This window comes from Otolemur garnettii, unplaced genomic scaffold, assembly GCF_000181295.1.
Source record: "Otolemur garnettii isolate 467f Iridium unplaced genomic scaffold, OtoGar3 scaffold00001, whole genome shotgun sequence".
Taxonomy (NCBI): domain Eukaryota; kingdom Metazoa; phylum Chordata; class Mammalia; order Primates; family Galagidae; genus Otolemur; species Otolemur garnettii.
The window spans coordinates 42167853-42188977 of record NW_003852396.1 but is presented as its reverse complement, the minus strand read 5'-3'; positions in this window follow the sequence as shown (position 1 = coordinate 42188977).

The window sequence follows — 21125 nt, the reverse complement described above, 5'->3', positions numbered from 1 at the left end:
AGGCTTGAATGCAGAGATTAAGGGGAAGACGACCCAAGATAGCGAAAAACAATAGGCAATGTCCAGAATAAGTGACAAAATGCATGTAAAGACCAGAAAAATGTAGAATAGTGATTAAGGGCCCTAGAAAACACGTTTTCCTGCTGGGGTTCACATCCTGGTTCCATTACTCATTAGCTCTTTGTCCTAGGCCTTCACTTAACCTCTCTGCCACTCCGTTTCTTCGGCTGAAAATATGGGAATAATAATGGCATTTAGTTTACGGGCCTCCTTGTGAAGACTGAATGACTAATAATGTGTGTAAAGCATCCCTGAAAGAACGAGGCACGTACTGAGCACGTTATAATTACACAACTATTTAGTGTAGTTTCCTGGTATCGTTTCAACTGACTAAAGTTTCTGACACTTATTAAGGGCTTGATTGATGTTAGCTATTATTATTAACATTATTTCAAGGGAGTCTTATTATCTTTGGGCGAGGGAGTTGACATACAGAAGTTTCTACATGTGAAAGGAAGCCTGGAGGGACATGGCAGGGACTATTCAGCTTTAGAATTCTGCTTGGAATTCTGCTGTCAGAGTTGTGCTGCTTATTGGCCAAAGTCCTGCTGCAGAGAAGTACACTGTGGCCCGTCTGTCCTGTGGTCTGCCTGTTGGCATGCTAAGCTAGGTGGGCAGAACAAAAGCAGGAATCTGTAACCCTACAACCAGGAGAAGCTGACTTCAGAGAGTGGGGCGTTAGCTACCCCTCAAAACCGGCTATCTGATCACCCTAGCCTGACCCCAGGCCTGGGCTTTAAATCTTGTTTTCCTGATCCAGCTGGCGGTCGCTGTTTTCATATTTGCCTCACTTCCTCTTCAAGGCCACGCCCCTCCACAGGACCACTCTCAGCTGAGATTCACCATCTGCCATCTGTGACATAAGCTTATTCAATATGCTTTAAAAAAAAAAAAAAAAGATCAGAGGGCCAGGTTTTGTTTTGCTTTGCTAATTGCACATCAAGCTGTCACCTAGAACTTAATCAAGGGCGTGAACATACCCATAAATTATCCACTATTCAAAAGCAATCTTAATATTTCTGCCAGGAGCCTCTCTATGCTCAAACGAGCATGCAATATTTTGCAAAGGTAAGCATTCCAGGGCGCTGTTAATTATTTGAACCTAGGGTGTTTGGGTGACTGCAAATAGGCCTTGGTAGATCCCAGGAGTGATTCGGCATGGAGCATAAATTCACGTTGCTTGTTGGAGGACCCACCAGGGAACCATTTCAAAAAGCAAGAGTGACCCATTAGATGGCTTCACAATTCATAAGCAGCTGCTGTGACAGCGATAGGGTGCAATGAGAAACCTAGGGGGGGTTGTGTTCCTCATGAAAGGCAGAGGTGCCCCTGGCAGCCCCGTTGTCACTGAGGGGACAGGGTGTTAGGGGGAGGGATGAGCTGAGTCGCAGCCACCAAGGGGGTGAAATCCATGATCAAATGCTTCTGGCGGGTGGGGGAAGAGGACGTTTGATCTCAGGTCTGCCTCCTCAGTCTGCTTCCCCCACCATTTGCAGCCTGTTCTGCTGGTGGGTCTAAGTTCAAGCCTGTGCCAAATTCCGAACCAATCTCAACAGGCAAAGGCAGGGACATTTATTCTTTCATTTACCTGAACACACATGGTGACAGGCATCATTTAAGGCATGAGAGGATATTGAAGGAGCTGGCCCTCCCTTGAAGTAGCTCACTGTCTGGGGCTAGAAATGGACATGTAAATAACTCCCGTCTTCTGTTCACTTTTCCAGGCCCTGACCTGCCCCAGAGTTAGTCTTCCCTGACTCTGGTTGTTCTGTATGGTCCCCATTCTGGCCCTCTGCTACCAGGAAGTGATGCTTCACCTTACACTTCAGAGTGACTTTCTTAAAATGGTGCTTGGGACCAGGCAGAGCCAGCAGTATTGGCCAGGTGGGGCACTCTGATCCCAGATGGGCCCTGTCCTGGTTTCTCCCCCTAAGGACACTCTGACCGGCTAACCCATGCGTGGGATCTACCAGATGCCCCCTTTTGCCTCTCCAGGAGAATGGCCTGGCCATCTGATTGCTCCTGCTGGCTGGCATGGTATTTCTCCTGAGATTAAGTTGCCAGAACAAAACTGACTTGCTGACTTTAGTAACTCTCACTCCTGCACCACAAAGGGCAAGTAGTGGCTCTGGGCTACCCGTGGTCTACTGCTGGCCCTCGGTCTTAATAGCACGTGCGTCTGAGCTTAGGCGCTTGTCTGCTCATGCTCTGGCCACAGAGCTGCCTGCAGGCTACCGTCCCCCTGCACCCACCTCAGGCTTTGCACCATGTGACTCAGCAGTCCTCCAGGAACAGCTATGCTTATCTTGGGGACTTTGGAGACAGACTGTTGCTCTAAAAGTCTGATGAAACTCTGACCCCTGATGTCCTCTCATGCTCCCAGCTGATGGGGTGGCTCCTGCCGCCTGGTGTTGGTCAGGTTGCGCGGCACCCTGTCCAGATGGGGACGTTCTTCTTGCTCCACCCGTGCCTACCCCCACCCAGTCTTAGGAAAGACTCGTGGTTTGATGCTTCTCCTTCAGAATTGGACCAGAGGGTTCCAGGAAGAAAGAAAAAGGAGAAAGAGAATAAAATGACCTCAGGGAATCAAGTTTGGGGGAGAGAGAATGGATTTGACAAGAAACCATTTAGGGAATCAAATTTGTTTTCTTTGGAGAAGAGAAAGCAGATGGCTGGTTTAATTCTTGCCTTCAGGTACGGGCAGTGATTTTACGCGGAGGATACCGACAGATTGTTCTTTATGTCTGGAAAGACTAAGGGCAGCAGAGCAGCACTCCAGACTACGTGTGTATGTCCTCTCTCCTGATCGTAAGGGGGATCCCTGACTGGCTTTTTGCTGTTTCATATCCAGGGAAAGTAAGGTTCACATGCAAAACAAACAAACAAAAAAAGCCTTTGAGGTTCACAGTTCGATACCAGCCCACGTTAGCCCAGTTTCTGTGGACCAGGCTCGAGGCACATCAGATATGCCCACTGTTTCCCCAAGATGCCCTATTATTTTATTTGTGGCGTCTTCCTTGACTAAAATGGACTTCCCCACCCTGTGCCCTCTTTACTCTGGTTAGTTTGTATCATCTTTTAAGGCCCAGGTGAAATGCCATCACTTCTGGGCTATGTTCCTCTCAACCTGAGTTCTGCACTCTGGACTGAACTCACCGGGATAGGAGGCATCTTTCAGGCTATCAGGTAGTCAGTCAATACACAAGTGATTGTCGGGCGCCTACTACACCCCTGGGCACTGCAGGTCCACCTATGAACTAAAAAGACAGGATTACTCCCCTCTGGGAGCTGGGGTCTGGGGTGGAATAGGAACAGATGCAGAGGCAATTACAATAAATCTGACAAGCAGGAGCCTGGCCCATGAAGAGGGGAGAGAAATGTGCTCCAGACAGGAAAAGGGCATCTGACGTTGATGGTGGCAGGATAGAAGGTTCGTACATGTTGGTCTCTTTAAGGGAGAGAAAGCAGCTCGGTATTCCTAGAGAATAATACTGGCAAGAGGCTGACGAGGGGTGAGGACCAAGGAGAGACCAGGGCCTGTGTTAGTCTGTGTCTTTTGAGAACTCTAGAAAGACTAAACTTCTTCCTAGGAGCAACGAGGAGCCTCTGAAAGGTTTTAAGCAGGGAAGTGGCATCTCAGATTTGAAAGTTGATTCTGGCTGCGATTCAAAGGGCAAATAAGCTGGAGACAGTAGTAGAGGCAAGGACAACAGGAAGGATTCTGGTGAGCAGTGTCAGTGGTCTGCGCCAAGGTGGTGCAGTGAGAATGAAGACAGGTGGGTTATGTTAGAAGTGTCTTGCAGGTGGAATGGATGGGTTTGGTGATCTATTGGTTATGGTGGTTGGCAGAGGGGAAAGGTGGCGATGGAGGGGTGGAGGCTCCCAGGCTAATTCTTGGACAATGTTTAATGGGAGGGCTTTGGTTTCCTGGGAGTGCCGTAACAAAGTACCACAAACTGGGTGGCTTGGAACAACAGACATTTGTTGTCTTATCATGCTGGAGGTAAGACCTAATCCAAAATCAAGGTGTCAGCAGGTCTATGTATTCTGAGGGCACTAGGGAAAAATCCATTTCAGGCTGCTGTCCCAGTTTTCAATTCAACCCACATAAAAGTAGAAAGGTAGTGTCATTTACTAAGACAAAGCTTACGCCAGGGAGCAGGTTTAGTGATAGAACCTTGAACTTGGGGCATGTCTAGCTGGGGAGAGGGGGCTTTAGAAAACCCATGAGGAGACATCTAGAAAAAAAATTATTTGATATATTGGGTTGGTGCTTCAGAGAAAGGAGATATGGGAGGGGCTGGGAATATAGATTCAAGAGTCTACAGCTTAGAGGGCGGATAAGATGGTGAACCATTGGGGTAGGCCAGACTGCCTGGGAAAAAGGGAGCAATGCATCTTTGTGACCCCAGCACCTTGCCCAGGCCCTGCCATTGCTGTGAACGTTCCATGAATAACTGCCTGATGGAATGACAGGATTTCTTCCACTCTCCATTGGTTTGAGATAAAAAGGCTTTTCATGGGCACTCACTCACCCTCCTCGGGCTCCATGACAGGAAGGGAGTGTACCTCATAGGAATGGGAAACAAGCATCCTTAGGTTTCACCTTACAGTCTCCTTGGGTGTAATTTAGTGACTTTGCCCAAAGCCTCCCACTCAGCATCTCTTAGGGAAAGCGGAGGTCAGGGGGGAGGGTCCTGGGGTTGTGTGCTTCTCCTGACTTATAAGAACAGGAGGGAGGCCGGTTTGCCCTCGTTTGCAGCAATATTTCCTTTCTGCTTGCTGATCCTCACCTTTGCCATCAGCCCAGCTTCTTGATAAACTACCAAATAATTTCCAAACAAAGCCTTTTCTAAACCACCTCCTTTCCCCCACATCCCAAGACGGATGGTCATTTGATCTTGGGGGTACCTGGCAGTGGGGGGCTCTCTCACCTGGCTGTGCTGGAACAGGAGCCCCTGGGGGAGGGGGCTGGTATCAACGTCTGCTGGGCAGTTGATCCAGCCGCCTTTGTGCCTGTTGCCTGGCGACACCCAGAGGCCCCTCTCTTAGAGCCACACTCTAGCTTCCTATTGGTCTGGTGGTGGTGTTTGTTGACAATGGACGTGTTCCTGCCTCTGCATTCTGAAAGGGACCTCGGGAGCTTGGGTTTCAAGCCGGGGTGCTGGGTCCAAATGCATTTCCTTAACTCTTTCTGTCCTGTGCCGGAAGTGCACGGCGAGTGCGCCCACCCCAGCACTACAGCAAGGCTCTTCTCCTGAGTGAGGCTGGGCTGGGGGGCTTTCTTTTCTGCTGTGCTGCTGGGGCAGGACAGAGTTTTTTTCTTTTCTCACCTTTCCTTGGGCTTTCTTATGACAACTTAAACAAACAGAGTTTGTCAGCACAACAAGTCATCTGAGTTGAGCTAGGAAAAGGCAGTCAATATTAGCAAGAGAAAGGGGTGTTTTGTTGGTGATATATTCTGAAGAATAAAGACTCATACTGCTCCCGGTGCCCAGGAACTGTAGGTGTGATCTTGCCTTCCCGTAATGGAGCTGGGGTGGTGCAGGAGAAGAGAGGGAGAGAAGAGGACTGAGGTGACTCTGGGGAGGTGATGAGGGCAGGAACAAGAGAGAGAAGGGGTTTGGATGCCTCAAGGTGGACGCTGTTGGATCAATAAGTGAATCTGTGGCCCCAAAGGGTGGTGCCATTTGTGGAAGCCAGTTCTCCAGTTGGCGAGTACCAGGATCTGGACTCCCCAGGCAGTTCCCCAAACCCTCCCACATCTCGCCTCCTCCCTGTCTTCTGCCTTGAGCACCCCTTAGAGAATGGGTAGGCTGAGGGGAGGCTGTAGACAAGCCGAGCCAGGGCAGCTGCTAGTGAGGACTGGAGGTTCCCCAGTTGTGGCTGGTTCTTTGAAGGGCCCAGTCATGATCTTCTAACCCTAGCACCTTGGCTCCTGGCACCCCACTCCCCATACCCCATACCCTCTGCCCTCTCTTCCCTTCCACCTGTAACAAAACTATGTACCTTTAGGCAGGGAAAGCAAAGGATCTTGCAAAGACCAAGCAAGCCTTTGTGTCAGGGATGAGGGATTGCTGTCAAACATCTTCCCTCCCTTCTGTTGGCCCTTTGTAGCCAACTGCCCAAGTCTGAGCCTACGGTACTACCCAGAGAAGGTTCCAAGGGACTCTCGAGACAAGAGAAGTCATACTGGGGGCTTGCCAGCTGTGTCCTTAACATTAACTGACTTGTGTCAGTAGCCAGCACTCCAGAGCATGGAGGTCCAAATCTGGAGCAGCAGTGCCAGGACCCTATGACCAAGAGACATGAATACCAGGTCCCAGTGGTGCCTGGATCACAGAGATGGCTGCCAGGTCCCACAGGAGCCCAGATGCCCCAGTTGTCCCTGATGTACAATACCGCATTGGATGTATCCAAAGGGTGCCTCTCTCCAGCAGGGCTGTGGACCCTATTTACATACCTTCTTTCATTTTCTTAGCCATCTTTCTGCCAGCAACAGGAGTTCTACAGGCCTTCTGGGGTAGCTCCGCTCTCCCTTGTCTGTGTACCTGAGATCTCAAGACAGGGAGCTACTTATTCAGGTGGCTTAACAGCTCCACTGAGAACAGAGCAGTATTTTGCCTCCATCAGTTTCCTCATCCATTAGTTCTAGTTGCATTTGAATTAAGAACCAGTCGGAAATGCCGAGTACAGCCAGGTGTCAGTTCTGTGTTTTGATTTTGTTTTTTCAGAAAGAGGAGTCTGGCACTAATTTGAGTGCAATCACTTTCAGACATTTTATGGATTTTTTTATCATTTTGTTTTTGCTTATAGGAATTATTAAGAACGGAAAAAGTAGGAGGCCAATAAAAATGGTAACAGACCCATGCCAACATTAAAAGTGGAAAGGAGGTGGGTTTCACATAGCACAGGCCAGTGATGTCTTTCTCCATTCTGAGAAAGATTCTGAAACAAAATTTTTAAGACAGCGTATTTGTTTCCTAGGCTGCCCTAACAAAGTACCACAAACGGGGTGGCTTACCCAACAGAAGTTCATTGTCTCACAGTTCTGGAGTGGAGACGTCTGGGATGAAAGCATCAGCAGGGCTGGCTCCTTCTGAGGGCTGCGAGGAAGCGTCTGCCCCATGCCCGTCTCTGAGCTTCAGGGGCTTTGCTGGCAATTTTCGACATTCTTGGGCTTGTGGAAGGATCTCCCTGTCCTCTGCCTTCATCTTCACACAACTTTCTCCCTGTATGTGTGTGTTTGTGTCCAAATTTCCCCCCCCCTTTTTTTTTTAATAAAAAAACCAGTCATATTGGATTAGGAACTCACCCTACTCCAGGGTAAACTCATCTTATCCAATTTCTTTTTGGATGTACTGACCTTATTTCCAAATAAGGTCACATTCTAAGGCTCTGAGGCTTACAACGTCAACATAACAGCTTTTGAGCAGTGGGTTAAAGCGGTCAGTCATTTCTAGAAACCAGGGTGAGTTCACCAAGAACAAACTGTCAGTCTAGGCAGATTTCTGACTACCAGAGTTTAGAACATAATACCCCAAAGTACGGAGCCTTTGGGTCTCCATTTCTGAAGGTTCCCAGGTATTGTAAAACTTAGATCAAATAAATCTGTGATGGTTTTCTCTTGTTAACCTGTCTTTTGTGACAGTGGCCCTTCTGGTAGGGAGCAAAGGGATCACACCCTTCCCACCCCTACACTGTTGTCACAGGACTGAAGAAGAGTAACTAGGTTTACCTGAGAGAGAGGCAGGGGCCCACGTCCAGCTGCCTTCATGTTTATGTGAAGTGCCTGCCCGTGAGCCCTGATTTCTCATTTGTTCCAGGGTCTCGAAAATTCAGACGTGAAAGAATTTGGCAAGGAAATATACCCCTAAATGGCTTCAATATTTGGTCTGGGGGCCAAGGAGCCATCACAGTTACTAGGATGGCAAGCAGGGAGGCTGTTCTCAGTCTTTCATAACTAAATCTCTAAAGCTGGGAAAACAATCTCCTATCACTTCCTGTGCCATCATGCCACTTCCTTTTAGTTTCCAAGTCTCATTTGCACCTCTTCCCACAGTCTGTCTGAACGACAGCAAATCTCTGTTTGGGCCAGGAATAATACTGCAAAGGAGTGTGGGTGGCAGGCCCTACCACCCAAGCTCAGGCCTCCACTTCCCGCCATTGTTCCCTCAGTCAGGTCGGGGCTGTCCTGGGGGGAGTTTTTCCAGATAAAAATGTCCTGGTTGTCTGCCAGCGATTCAGGCAGGTTCACAGCTCTGAACCTCCTGATAGGTGAGCAGTGATTCAGACTCAGATCCTGCCTCATCTCCCAGGCTTATCACTTGTCCTCAGCTGCCAGGAGACAGACAATGGGGGGCAGAGAGGCATTTTGGCTGGGCCAGGCCTCAGGTAGCCACAAGGGGTTTGAGGGGTCTCCAAGTAAACAGACTTGGGCCAGGTCACTCCTGAGAGTTCTTTTCATGTTAAAAAAGCACGACCGGCTCTGAGTTCCCTTGGGAATAGAGCTTTTCCTGAGACCTGCAGCAGCAAAAATGGATAGGGTTAGGGTTAGGGTTAGGGTTAGTTGATTCATCCCTGCTATAGACCTGCTATTTCAAGAAACCCAGGACTTCAGGTGAGAATTAAAATGTTCAGGAGAGACAGGGCTCCAAAGGGCCTCCTGAAGATTGATTCCTGCTCCCAGCCAAGTTCGTTATAAAAGTAACCTTGATCAGTAAACCCTGAATAAACTCTGGATTGAACCTCTTCTCAGTGTCCTAGTTTTGATATCGTGCTGTAATTATGTAATATATTACCACTGAGGAATTTAGGTGAAGTCTATAGTTTTTTGCAACTTGCTGGGAAACTGTACTTATTTTAAAGTAAAAATTTTTTCTTAAAAAGTAATATTGATAGCCTTGGCGCCCATAACACAGTGGTTATGGCTCCAGCTACATGCACTGAGGCTGGCAGTTCAAATCCTGCCCGGGCCAACTGAACAATGACAACTTCAACAACAACAACAAAAATAGCTAGGCCTTGGGGTGGGCGCCTATAGTCCCAGCTACTTGGGAGGCTAAGGCAAGAGAATCACTTGAGCCTAAGAGTTTGAGGTTACTGTGAGCTGTGACACCATAGCACTCTACCGAGGGCGACTAGTGATAGTCTGTCTCAAAAAAAAAAAGTAATATTGGGTGGCGCCTGTGGCTCAAAGGAGTAGGGCGCCGGCCCCATGAGCCGAAGCTGGTGGGTTCAGGCCCAGCCCAGGCCAAAAACTGCAAAAAAAAAAAAGTAATGTTGATAATTCTCTCCTAAACTCAGTCAATATGCCTTGTCTTTGAAAAGTCTCATAGCAGCAGAGCTGAGAGCTGTCTTTGGGCCAGACAGACCTCACTACAAATATAGGCTTTACCGCCTACAAGCTGTGTGACCTTGGGCAAGTTACTTAATCCCTCTGAGCTTTAGTTTCCTTATCTAGATCTTATCACTTCCTGATAGGGTGAGTATGAGGACTAATGAGGTAACTCATGGAAAGCACCTAACAGGGGGTATGGTAAACACTTAAGAAATATCCCTTTAAGTTGGGCTAGTGGCTCATGCCTATAATCCCAGCACTCTGAGATGCCCTGGGAGGATCCCTTAGCTCAGGAGTTCAGGACCAGCCTGAGCAAAAGCGAGACCCTTGTTTCTACTAAAAATAGGAAAATTGGGTGCCTGTAGTCCCAGCTACTCAGGAGGCCAAAGTAGGAGGATCACTTGAACCTAGGGGTTTGAGGTTGCTATGAGCCAGGCTGATTCCAAGGCACGTTGGCCCGGACAATAGAATGAGACTGTCTCAAAAAAAAGCTCCTTCCAAAAAAAAAAAAAAAATACCAAACCCCTTTAAAACTATAAAAGTCAGGTGTGGTGGTTCACACCTGTAATCACAGCACTTTGGCTTGAGACCAGGAGTTCAAAACCTGAAGCAGGAACCAACCTTCAGCCTAGGGAACATAGTGAGACTCCCCCTCATTCCTATAAAAAAAAATTCTAGATATGATAGCACACCTGGAGTCTCAGCTATTCGGGGAGCTGAAGCAGGAGGAATGCTTAAGCTCAGGAGTTCAAGGTTGCAGAGTTCAAGGTGAGTGGAGCTATGATGCCACTACACTACATCCTGGGAGACAGTGTGAGACCTAGTCTCTAAAAAGAGCTCAAAAAAACCCAGAAAATCTGTAATCTATTGAAGAGAAGAGCCATGTTTGTATTTTCAACTGTAGATGAAAGGCTCAGAAAGTCACATATACAGCTGAAAGATATTTTTTTAGTGTCTCAGTGAGTCAAGAGGGTCCACACCTGGGCATGATTCAAACATGAGTCAAATGCCTTTGGTGAAATTGTTGGAATTCTGGCCTAATTTTTTTCCTTATAAATTGTTCAAATTCCCAGATTTCCTAATGTGGAGCTAGATGAGCCCATCCACATGACGGAAGCCGTGGCATTCTGTTTCCACTGCTAAGGGGCCTAAGCTTGCTTAGCCAGGTGCCTGGGTGGGGAGGGACAGAAGGCACCAGAAGCTGAAAGGTATGGGGGAAAATTATCCCCTAACTCCTGGCTTGGAGCTAATTAAAGGAAACAGATTTTTGTAAAATATCCCAAGTACTCGCCCTCTAGGAAGAGCAGACCCTACTTGTTGAGGGGAAACCTCTTGGCGACCCATCACCATGTCTTGGAGTTTTAAGCACAGGTACTAAAGTCATTGGCATGCCCTTTCTAGCCCACTTCCCCTGCCCAAGCCCTATATTCCAGACACTCTGGTTACTCATCATTTCTCAGATACACCCAACCAGATTGTCCTGCCACCTGGAAAACTCTTCCCTCCACCCACTCGTTCAGGGTCATCCCACTCCGCCTGCTCCATCTCACCCAGCTTTCAGATCTTCCATCAAACACTTTCTCATCCTCAATGCCTTTGATGAATCATCATTCAGAAGGCTCAGCTCCTTCTTTGACCTCTCCCAGTCGCTGGCTTGTCTCTTCCTCCCAGCCTTCACCACTTCGATTCAGAGAAGATCCACTGCATCTCACAGACCAGCTCCGTGCTAGGCTCCAGAGCTGCAATGGCAGATGGCAGAGGTGGAGGCATGTGTGGTGGGAATGGGGATAGACGCCAATCAAGTATTTGCACAGTCAGTAAATGCCATAGGGGAACAAAGGACAAAAGAACTGGGATGTGTACTTCAGAGGGAAAAGAAGAGGAGACCATGTGGAGAATTGAACATTTAAACTGAGACTTCATGGGTCGGTTGGAGTTGTCAATTATTTAAGTGGTTGGTCAAGAGTCTCCCATGAAAATCAGGAGAGACAAAGCCCACAGAGCCAGAGGGGGACAGGGTGTCTGAGAACTGCCCAGAGAAGACACAGAAAGTAGAGTGACAGGAAGTGAGAGAGGAGTTGGGGTTCTGGTCTTGTGGGGCCAACAGCCATAGTCGCCATGTTGAATTTCTCCCCAAGCACCTGGAAATCTTTAAAGGCTTTTAAATAAGTAAGTAATATGGTCTGATACATAATTTTAAATATTTTCCTGGCTACTATCTAGAAAGTGAGGCAAGAATAAAAGTGAGGCTACCAAGGGGAAATTAAACAGTCTTCAGGTGAGAGACAGTGGCAGCAGCAGGATGGGAGGAAGAGGAGATAGCCTCCATGTTTTGGAAGCCTGGGTATTTTCTGCCTGTGGACACTGAGGGGGAGGTAAGGGTTAAAGATAACTCCCAGGTTAATGGCTTGAACATCTGGGTGGATGAGAAAACCCATGCAGGAGGAATAGCAGATCTAGGTGGACATGTTGGAGGAGGTGCGATTTTAGACATTAAATTGCAAGTACATATGTCAAGTTGGCATTCGGGAATGTACAGAGATCTAGAGTTCAGAGAGAAGTCAGGATGGGAGACACACAGCTGGAAAGACGTCAACATAATAGATTTTTAAATCTTGTAAACGAATGAGATTTGCAAAAGGGAAGGGGGGGCGGGGGAGGAGAACGCTGGTGCCTTAGAGAACCAAATTATATTGGAATTATCTCTGCCCCCTGAGGGCAGGAATCATGTTTTAGTCAATTTGTCTTCTGGTTTTGTTGTCTCAAGGTTAAGCAGCTAATCTGAAATTAAAGAATTTTACTGGGCTCTGAAGTAACATTGCAAGTGATAATATAAATAACAAACCTTGGTTGAGCAGCTACTGTGCGCCAGGCACTGGGGACAAAAATAAGGGTAAAATACAAAAGAGAGAGATAGTCTCTGCTGTACTCGGGGAGCTCACAGATTAGGGAGGGGAACAGGCAAGAAGAGAGACACCAACCTCAGTGACACCGACGTCTATTGATAGTGTGTGCTCCCAAGGTACTTGGTTCACGGCTGGAGAGTTCCATTTGCTATTTCACATCATACTGAAAATGATCCAGCAAGGTGGGCAATATTACCCTCATTTTAATAAATAAAGGTGCCCACCCACACTTGCCCAGGATCACAAAACTGGCTAATGGCAGAGCAGAGGTGTGGACTTAGCCCAGTCTAGCTCCAACCCTGTGCATCGCCCTCGTGGCCCATTGGGAGCACGTCTGTTGCATTTTCGCTGTTCTCCACCTGCTGCGAAAACTCCTGACCTGCCTGTTACAGAGCATGGTTTCCTGGGACACAATCTATCCCCTCCCCCAACCTGGACAGCAGAAGTCTTGGTTGTCACAAGAGCTGCAGTGCGTTAGCTCCCCCAGGGCCCTGCCCTCAGTGAGCCCGCCATCCAGGAGAAGAGCTCTGACACACCTGCACGAACATTCAGGTTGTAAGAATGACAAGTCCACAGCATGGTCCACATTTCTTAGACAGCATCAGCCGCCATCTCTCCCGTGCTCTGAGGGCGCTTTTTCAATCTGTTATGGTTCCGTGCATTGCATTGTACTGTTGTGCTACACTTTTCCGTTGTGAGGCCCTCCAGAGCAGTGATTGTGGTGTGATTTTACATCCTGTCTAGTTCTCAAATCTCGTGTCCTCATTCCTGATGCAGACATCATCACCCTCGTGTCCCTTGCCCTGGGTTATTGCCACTGCCTCCTAACAGTTTCCTGCCTCAAGCCTCTGCCTGAGTTTATCCAGCCTTCACAGTGTAGCCAGAGTGATCTGAAACCACAAAGCTTGAGTCAATCCCTTGCCTCAAACCCTTAATGGCAAACCATGGCCCTCAGGATGAAGCCAAGCTTCTAAGTCTGGAATTCCATTCCCTCCAATTCTATCCTGCACACTTTATGCTTTAGTAACACGCTTGGCTCTAGCTATAAATGCTGCGTGTTTTCTCTTCCACACACCACACTCAGTTGCTCCTCAGCTCTGGGCACCTGTTCTTCTTGCCCCTCCAGAAAATGTGCTGTCTCCACCGTGCTGGGCCACCTTCTTCCCATCCCTCACAGAGCTCCCATCCTGTGCTTCCCACATGCAGCCTGTGCTCATCAATTATTACGCTAAGCATCTCCTTGTGTGCCAGTGTTCACCACTGCAGTGAGTTTCTTGGGGACAACCGAGGTGACTTCTTCATATCTCCAGCATCTATCACAGCGTGTGGAAAAATAATAATTGCTCAGTAAGTACTTGTTAAGTAGGTGAATGAGCAAGCGAATGATTCGTTATAGAACACTAGGATGTATTAAGCGCCAAATGAGTCGTGCAGACAATAAGTGTAAGAGAAAGGAGGAAGTGGTCACTTCCCGCTGAGGTAGCCCCAGAGAGTTTCCCAGATAAGAAGAAACGTATGCCAGGCCTTGCAGGATGAGATAACGCCTGTGAAAGTGCTGGCCTGGGGCCAGCTGAATCAGGGTGAGATGACTCTGATTGGGCTGGGTGGAAAGAAGTGGGGAGGACATTTCATAAAGGCAGGTGTGGGGGCAAAGGCTCTGAGGTGGAAAACACAAGGCAGGTTCAGAAAACAATCCAGAGGCCAGATGGAGGGGAGCAAGGAATTAATGGTGGGGAAGACAAGCTAGGGGGCAGTTTCAGTGGATGGCACAAAGGGCTGTGGGCATGGCCTGGTCTTTTGCACAAAGCCATCAATATCCAAGACCCACCATGTGGCCTGCACCTGTCTTTTCCATGGAGGAGGTATACATTTGTGCTTAGTCAAGAGAACCTCTGAACAAAACACTCAAACAATGCCTTCCAGGGTCGTGGGACAGGGGCAGAGTGGGTGAGGGACAGGATTATGTAATTATCTAGCATCTCTGTCGCGCAAACAATAGGCCCACTAACCTCAACCAGTGTTCGTTTTTCTCTGCATCTCTAGTTTTGCCTGAATTAGAGAGCAGCTGAATTGGCCTAGGAAAAATTTACTTTGAGCAGGAAATGCTTCAGGGAGGAGAGTGGGAAATCCTAAAATCATCCCAGGAGAGGAAATAGTGTTGGTCCCTTGGCTCCTGCTCTCTGCTCTTGGGAACAGCCGAACTGCAAGGTGCTTGACAGCACAGGTTGGGGCCGGCACAGGTGTGCTGGCCAGGACAGGCTGTTTGGAGCCAGCACTGGTATCACACCATGTCTGGAGAATGAAGGCAGGCAAGATATCTGGGCAACACAGGGGAGGGTTCTGTCCCTCCCACCACATCCCGTGTCCAGCTCAAAGTTAGGCAGCACACCGCAGTGAAAGAGCCTGGAACGGGACTTCAGAGCCTGAGTCTTCTAACTACATCTCCCTTGTTCACTGGCTTCCTGGCCTTGACAAGCCACCAGCACTCTCAAAGACATGATCTTCTTCTTCCTCTTCTACTATTTTTTTTTGGGGGGGGGGTCTGGGTTTGTTTGTTATTTTGTTTGTTTTGAGACAGAATTTCACTGTTCTCCTGATAAGCCATTGCATCAACATAGCTCACAGCAACCTCCAACTCTTGGGCTCGAGTGATCCTCTTACCTCAGCCTCCTGAGTAGTTGGGACTACAGGTACCCACCACAGTAGGTGGCTAGTTTTTCTATTTTTAGTAGTGATGGGGTTTTGCTCATGCTCAGACCGGCCTCCAACTCCTGAGCTCCAGCACTCTACCCACCTCAGCCTCCCAGAGTGCTAAGATTACAGGCGTGAGGCACCTCACCCAGATTCTCTTCTGCTGTTTTGATGGGGAGATGGGTTAAGGATCCTTCCGTATCTCAAGTTCTTTGCCTGCCCCTTGATTTGGCTCTAGCCTGGTCATCCAGCCTGAGATTCCCATACTGGATCTCACTTGTCCTTTGCTCCAGCCACAGTAGACCCTTCCCCACAGCTGCCCTGCTTGTTCGTTCCCCTGCTCCTTTGCTGACACGGGTGCATTCTCCTCCTCCTCTCAGTTCCATTTATTGAAATGCTGCATTTCCTTCACAAGTAACTCAGTTATGGTGTTGGGAGGAGAGCTTCCCCTTAAATTCATATGCGTGTGGGAACTACCTTAGATTGCTGAACAGCCAGGGATAAAGGTTTACATACCAACTTAAAGGGGGAGAGGGAGTGGTGAGAAAGGGCGTCTGTGAGAAAGCAGATGTTCTTTTAGGGGAAACAAATGGAAAGTATGAGGCTTGAGAGAATGTTTACTTACGGGGTTTCTCATCCTGGTGCTGATGCTCCGGCTCCTTGTTGGCTTTACGTTTCCCCAGAGGGGGGATTAAGGGAAGTTCAGAAAAGGCATCTTTCTACGACTTCTGTGTGTCAAACGTCTTCCGTTGGAAGTGGTCTTTAGCACTTTGGGAGGCTGAGGCAGGTGGATTGCTTGAGCTCAGGAGTTTAAGACCAGCCTGAGCAAGAGCCAGACCCCATCTCTACTAAAAATAGAAAAACTGAGGCAAGAGGAGCGCTTGAGCCCAAGAGCTTGAGGTTGCTGTAAGCTATGATGCCACGGCACTCTACTCGGGGCACCAGAATGAAATTCTGTTTCAAAAAAAAAAAAAGAAAGTGGTCCTTATGCCATGTTGGTGGGATATCAGTCCCATCAGCCATCCCCTCCTGAGACTATCTCACTCTGGGTTCTAGAGAGCAACCTCAGAAAATTTCCCCAGGCCCTCTATGCCTCAGTTTACTCTTCTGTGAAATAGGGATGATGGTTCTTATTGTAGTAAATGTGGCCTGAGCTAATGCACATCAGGCATTTAGAACAGTGCCTGGCTCTCCTGAGTGCCGGCTGCTGTTGTCATTACCGCCTCCCCTGCCCCATTTTCTACCAGGGATGTGTGAAGAGTAAGAATAACTGTGGCTGGAGATTTAGCAGTTATCTGAAAGGCAAAGTGCTTTGAAAACAGACATCTCTTCCTAGACTTTATTTTGTCCCCCCTTTTCGTTCATTCCTCAGTGGTCTTAAACTTCCCACGGCTCTAAGGATCGCTGTCCACAGTTGTAAACGTGTAACAGTGTCTTCTCTGTTTACAGGCATTAAGGGCAGTATTGCCCTTAATTGCCCCAGTAATGCCCTTAATTGCCCCAGTAATGCCTTTACAGGCATTAAAGCCATATTGAAGGGCAGTTTTGACCATATGTGATTTTTGCTTTGTGTACTGGCTCAGTTTAGGACCTAAACATTGACTGTACTTTGTGGGGTTGGTTTGAACTACCCAAGACTTTCTCCCTGGAATGATATCCCAGGGAGAGCAGCAAAGGCCTGCCCTGTTGGCGTCGGATTCCTCTCAGTTTCTTGCCCTGCCTTTACTTTCAACCGGTGGTCCACGGTGCCAGGGCCGAAGTGTTCAGAGCTCTTAGAAAAGCTGCAAGTCTCAGCCTTACAGGGCTGTGATTCCAGGCTGAATTATTCACCAGTTAGCAACTGTATTTCAATAGGCCCTAAGCCATTCACTATTGTGGCGAAATGCAAATGAGGAGCTCTGAGCACACAGGGGGCAAATGCTTCATCAGTGGGTGCCAGGCAAGGAGGCCACAGAGATGCAAATGGCCAACTTGAGACAAAGGGAAGCTGACTGTTGTGCCAGGATGGCTCCTGAAAGCTGGGCAGTGGGACCACGATGGGGAAAACAGCCCAGGGAACCCTTTCTATAGAGTTGGATGGGAATAGGGAAAGGAAATCCTGTCCTTGGAAATAAAAGCAGAGATTAAAAGGCTCACGGGCTTTCCTTTACTACATTTGAGGAGATGTCAGAAAGTCTGGCCCAGTGACAAATAAACAACTCTGTAGAAGTCCAGTATTTGTGTTATTTTCCCATAATTGCAACTTTTTCCCTCTGCCTGTGCTTCTTTGTTGATGTCGCCCAGGCTGCAGTGCAGTGGCACCATCATAGCTCAAATAGAGATACTCTCAAGGCATCTTCCTGCCTCAGCCTCCCAAGCAGCTGGAATTACAGGTGCATGCCACCTTGCTCAGGTAATTTTTAAAAATTCTTATTGTTTTAGAGAGGGGGTCTTGCTATGTTGCCTTGGCTGATCTCAAACTCCCAGGCTGAAATGATCTTCATGCTTCAACCTCTCAAGCAGCTGGGATTACAGGCACAAGCCTGTACTGCATGCCTGGCCTATACCTCTGCCTGGAGCAGTGAGTGGTTACACCTGTGAATATATCTTCAGGGTGAGCCAGGAGAGATTGCTGAAGTGGCTGCCTCCCGCCTTATCAGGCTTGAGTGGGGAAGTAAAGGGCTGTACGGTACCTAATTGGTGAAAAGAAGCACTCAAAAGTCCAAGTCTGAAGCCCTGGGCCTGCTGGAAGCCAGCAGAGAGAGCTGAGCTCGTGGGCCTGGGGGAGACAATATGCAGTCCTGTGTGAGGTTCCTCAATAACCACTGCAATGTGAAACTTAAAACGAACCGTAGCTCCGATAGTTCATGCTGAAGTTACTTTCCTATGCGCGTGTGACGTAGCCGTGGAGGGCAGGAAGCCCGTTGGTTTTATCTGCCTTTCATAGGGTTTTGCATACAGAAGGCACAGTTTATTTATCACTAGGTAACAAACTATTCCAAAACTTGGTGGCTTGAAACAATAAGAATTTATTGTTTTTCACAGTTCTGCCTCGTGGGCCATGTTTGGCTGAACAGTCTGTCTGTGCCACGTGGCATCTGCTAGGGTCACTCATTAAGCTGTGTTGCTGGCCACTTTGGGTGTGCTGGAAGGTCCTAGAAGGCCTCGCTCATGTGTCTGGCACTGAGGTGCTCTCCTCCATGGCCTCGGTCTTTGTCTCCATTCAGTGGTGTAGCCAGAGCACCCCCGCACATGATGACTGGCCTGCAAGAGCGGGGGCAGGAGCTGCCAGGCCTCCAAAAGGCTACACCCAGAGCCGGCCCGGCATCGGTCGCATTTCATTGGTCACAGCAGGTTACACAGCTGACAAGTTGAAGAGAAGGGAAAGTAGGTCCTGTTTCTTGAATGGGAGGAAGAATCCTGTTACCTAGGGAGGGGAAGAAGAGGTATGGCGACAACTTGGGAGACCAGCACAATGTCCTTGGCCAACTTTTATTGAATTTATTTTCCAGCGTGTAGACTGGTGGTGAATGTGGCCTCCTCAAGGGAGGAGTTCACGTTTCTTCCTTTCACGTGTCACTATATTTTCGCCTCATAGAACAGAAGGCTAAGCCGACACTGCCCCAGAGAAACTTCACATCAGTCACAAATGTGAGCCACATATGTAATTTTTAGTTTTCCAATAAGTAAAAAGAAAAAAGGTGAATTTAACTTCATGTTTTGTTCAACACACTATACCCAACACAATTTTAACATGTTATCAATGCAAAATTGTGAATCAGATTTTTTAAATGTTTGTACTATATTTAAAAAGTTGGCATTTAGAGCACATCTCCGTTTGGACTAGGCACAGTTTAAATGCTTATTAGCCGCATGTGACTGGGCTATCATACTGGGCAGGTTAGGTGAGACAGTCCAGTACTTTTCCTTCCCTCTACAGGAAGGCTGATAAAGTAGAACAGGCAGACACATGGTGTATAGCTTTTAATGCAACTGTGAATGTAAACGAGAAAGCATACATAAAACACTCAGCAAGTACCCTGCATGCAGTCAGAGCTCACTGAATGTTGGTCCCATTTCATTGTTTGTGGGTATTTCATTGCTAGGAATAGAGACCGTCTTAAGTTCCCTCAAGTAAGGCTCCGTGTTCTTTGGGCTGGAGGGCATTTACAGTCTGCGTTTTCTTGGTGCTCTTAACCAGGTGTCCCATTTCTCAAAATTTCTCAGCTTTCTACCTCTCTGTGCACCTGCTCTGCTGTCTTCTCCCCCACTGACCTGTGTCCTCTCCTTGCTGATGGTGCACTGTAACTTCTCCAGCCTCTTTTACTATGACATGACCTCTTGATAAACTGTGACCTACTTATGACTGGCTTGGTTCTCCAAGTTTCTCAATTCACATTCCCAACAGAAGTAATCTGGCTTAGTTTGAATATTTTCATGCCAGTTCATGTCCTATATCACCTGAGAATTGGCTGCCTAGGGATCAGCCCAGCCTTAGTCGAAGCTGCTTGTGACTAGGGAAGCACCTTCTTATATACTCAATCTGGTCACCTGGAAATGAGGGCCTGTGGGTGGGTGTAGTTTCCCTTAGAGGGGATGTGGCAACGCTGATCAATGGCAAAATACTCTAGTTCACTATCTGTCACTGGGATTTCCCAACTGAGCTCATAGTCTAACCCTACAAAAGGAAGGTTTCCTCCCTCTACCTGATCCTGTCCTTGACCTCCAGCATGGCATCCCCTAAGGTGATGGGAATGTATCTGATTGAAGGCTGTTGGAAGCTTGGCTGCTGAGGAAGTCTGGGTAGGCACAAGGCAGTACTCAATCCAGGGGAAGAGAATGCTTATAGTCACCCTTCTGTCATTCCTGAGGAGCCCATGTTGGCCCAGATACTTATCAGAACAGATTCATCCAAGGGCTTACTTTGCCAACACTCCCATAAAGGAGTGTTTTGCTAAGTGGAATTTGTTACATGACCTTCTTGCATTAGAATCAGTTTGGCATGCTCAAAAAATAATGATAATAAAGATTACTAATCCCAACTCAAGACCTATGTCAGGATCCTAGGGAATGTGGCTTAGGAATCTGCATGTTTATAAGCTCCAAAGGTAACCTTAATGTCCCTTAAGAGTTATTGCACTAAGCCACTCTGTTAACATCATTTATTTTAGGCTATACTGCCCCATCTCCTACACTTTATGAGAACCCCTTAGGACACTTGATTTGTAGAATCTAGAATTTTTCTAGAACTTTCCAGGCAGTCTGAGATTCATCGAAGTATCCTCAGAGGCAAATTTAAATAAGAAGGTAAATTTTGGCCACCATCCCTTCTGACCCAAACCCCTGAATCTAAACAGGGAGCACCCAAACTTTGCCCCCGACTTGACATTTCCCATGGGAAGGCAGAGGGATTTACCTGGCAGCTCTTGTGCAATAAATCAACACAAATCCCCAGGCACCACCCTGGATAGAGGCCCTTCTGGCTGTCTGCCTGAGTCACAGCTCAATGGGATAAGCACAAGAAGCCCCAGGCGGGTAGAAAGCAGTGCATATGCGGCTCTGCCCCTGCAAAATCACAATGGAGCCAGTGTTTGCATTAGAGCCAGACAATGACTCTGATTCAAGGGACGGGATGCCAAGGCTGAAGGGTGCTCTGGGGACGGGGGAGGACCTGGGCCCCTCTCTTGGCTCAGTCTGCCTGGAAATGATTCCACTTTTGTTTGCAATCCTATTTGTCTTTTTTTTCATATCTTCAGGATCATAAATAAATGACCATATATTGCTTCCAGAGTAATCACATCTTTTTCACATTTGACCCAAGAATTTAGACACTGTACTATTGCAGCCTGTCCTTGTATGTGAGTAAGACCCATGCATTCTCTGGATTCTGGAGAAAATGAAGTAATCGCCTTAACAATGGGTTGGAACTGCCATCCAGCCCCTTGGGGGCAAGAAGTCAACACTGAGCTCTTTTGCAAGGCCTCACTGTCGTGTATCATAGGTTTCCAGATCTAGCCATTGAAGATATTTTAATTTCTAATATAGGACAGAAACCACCATTTGATTTGTGGCCAATTAATGGACTTCAATTAATGTGCTTCATAGAAAGACTTTCTTCTAAGCATCCTTTTTTTTTTTTTTTTTTTTTT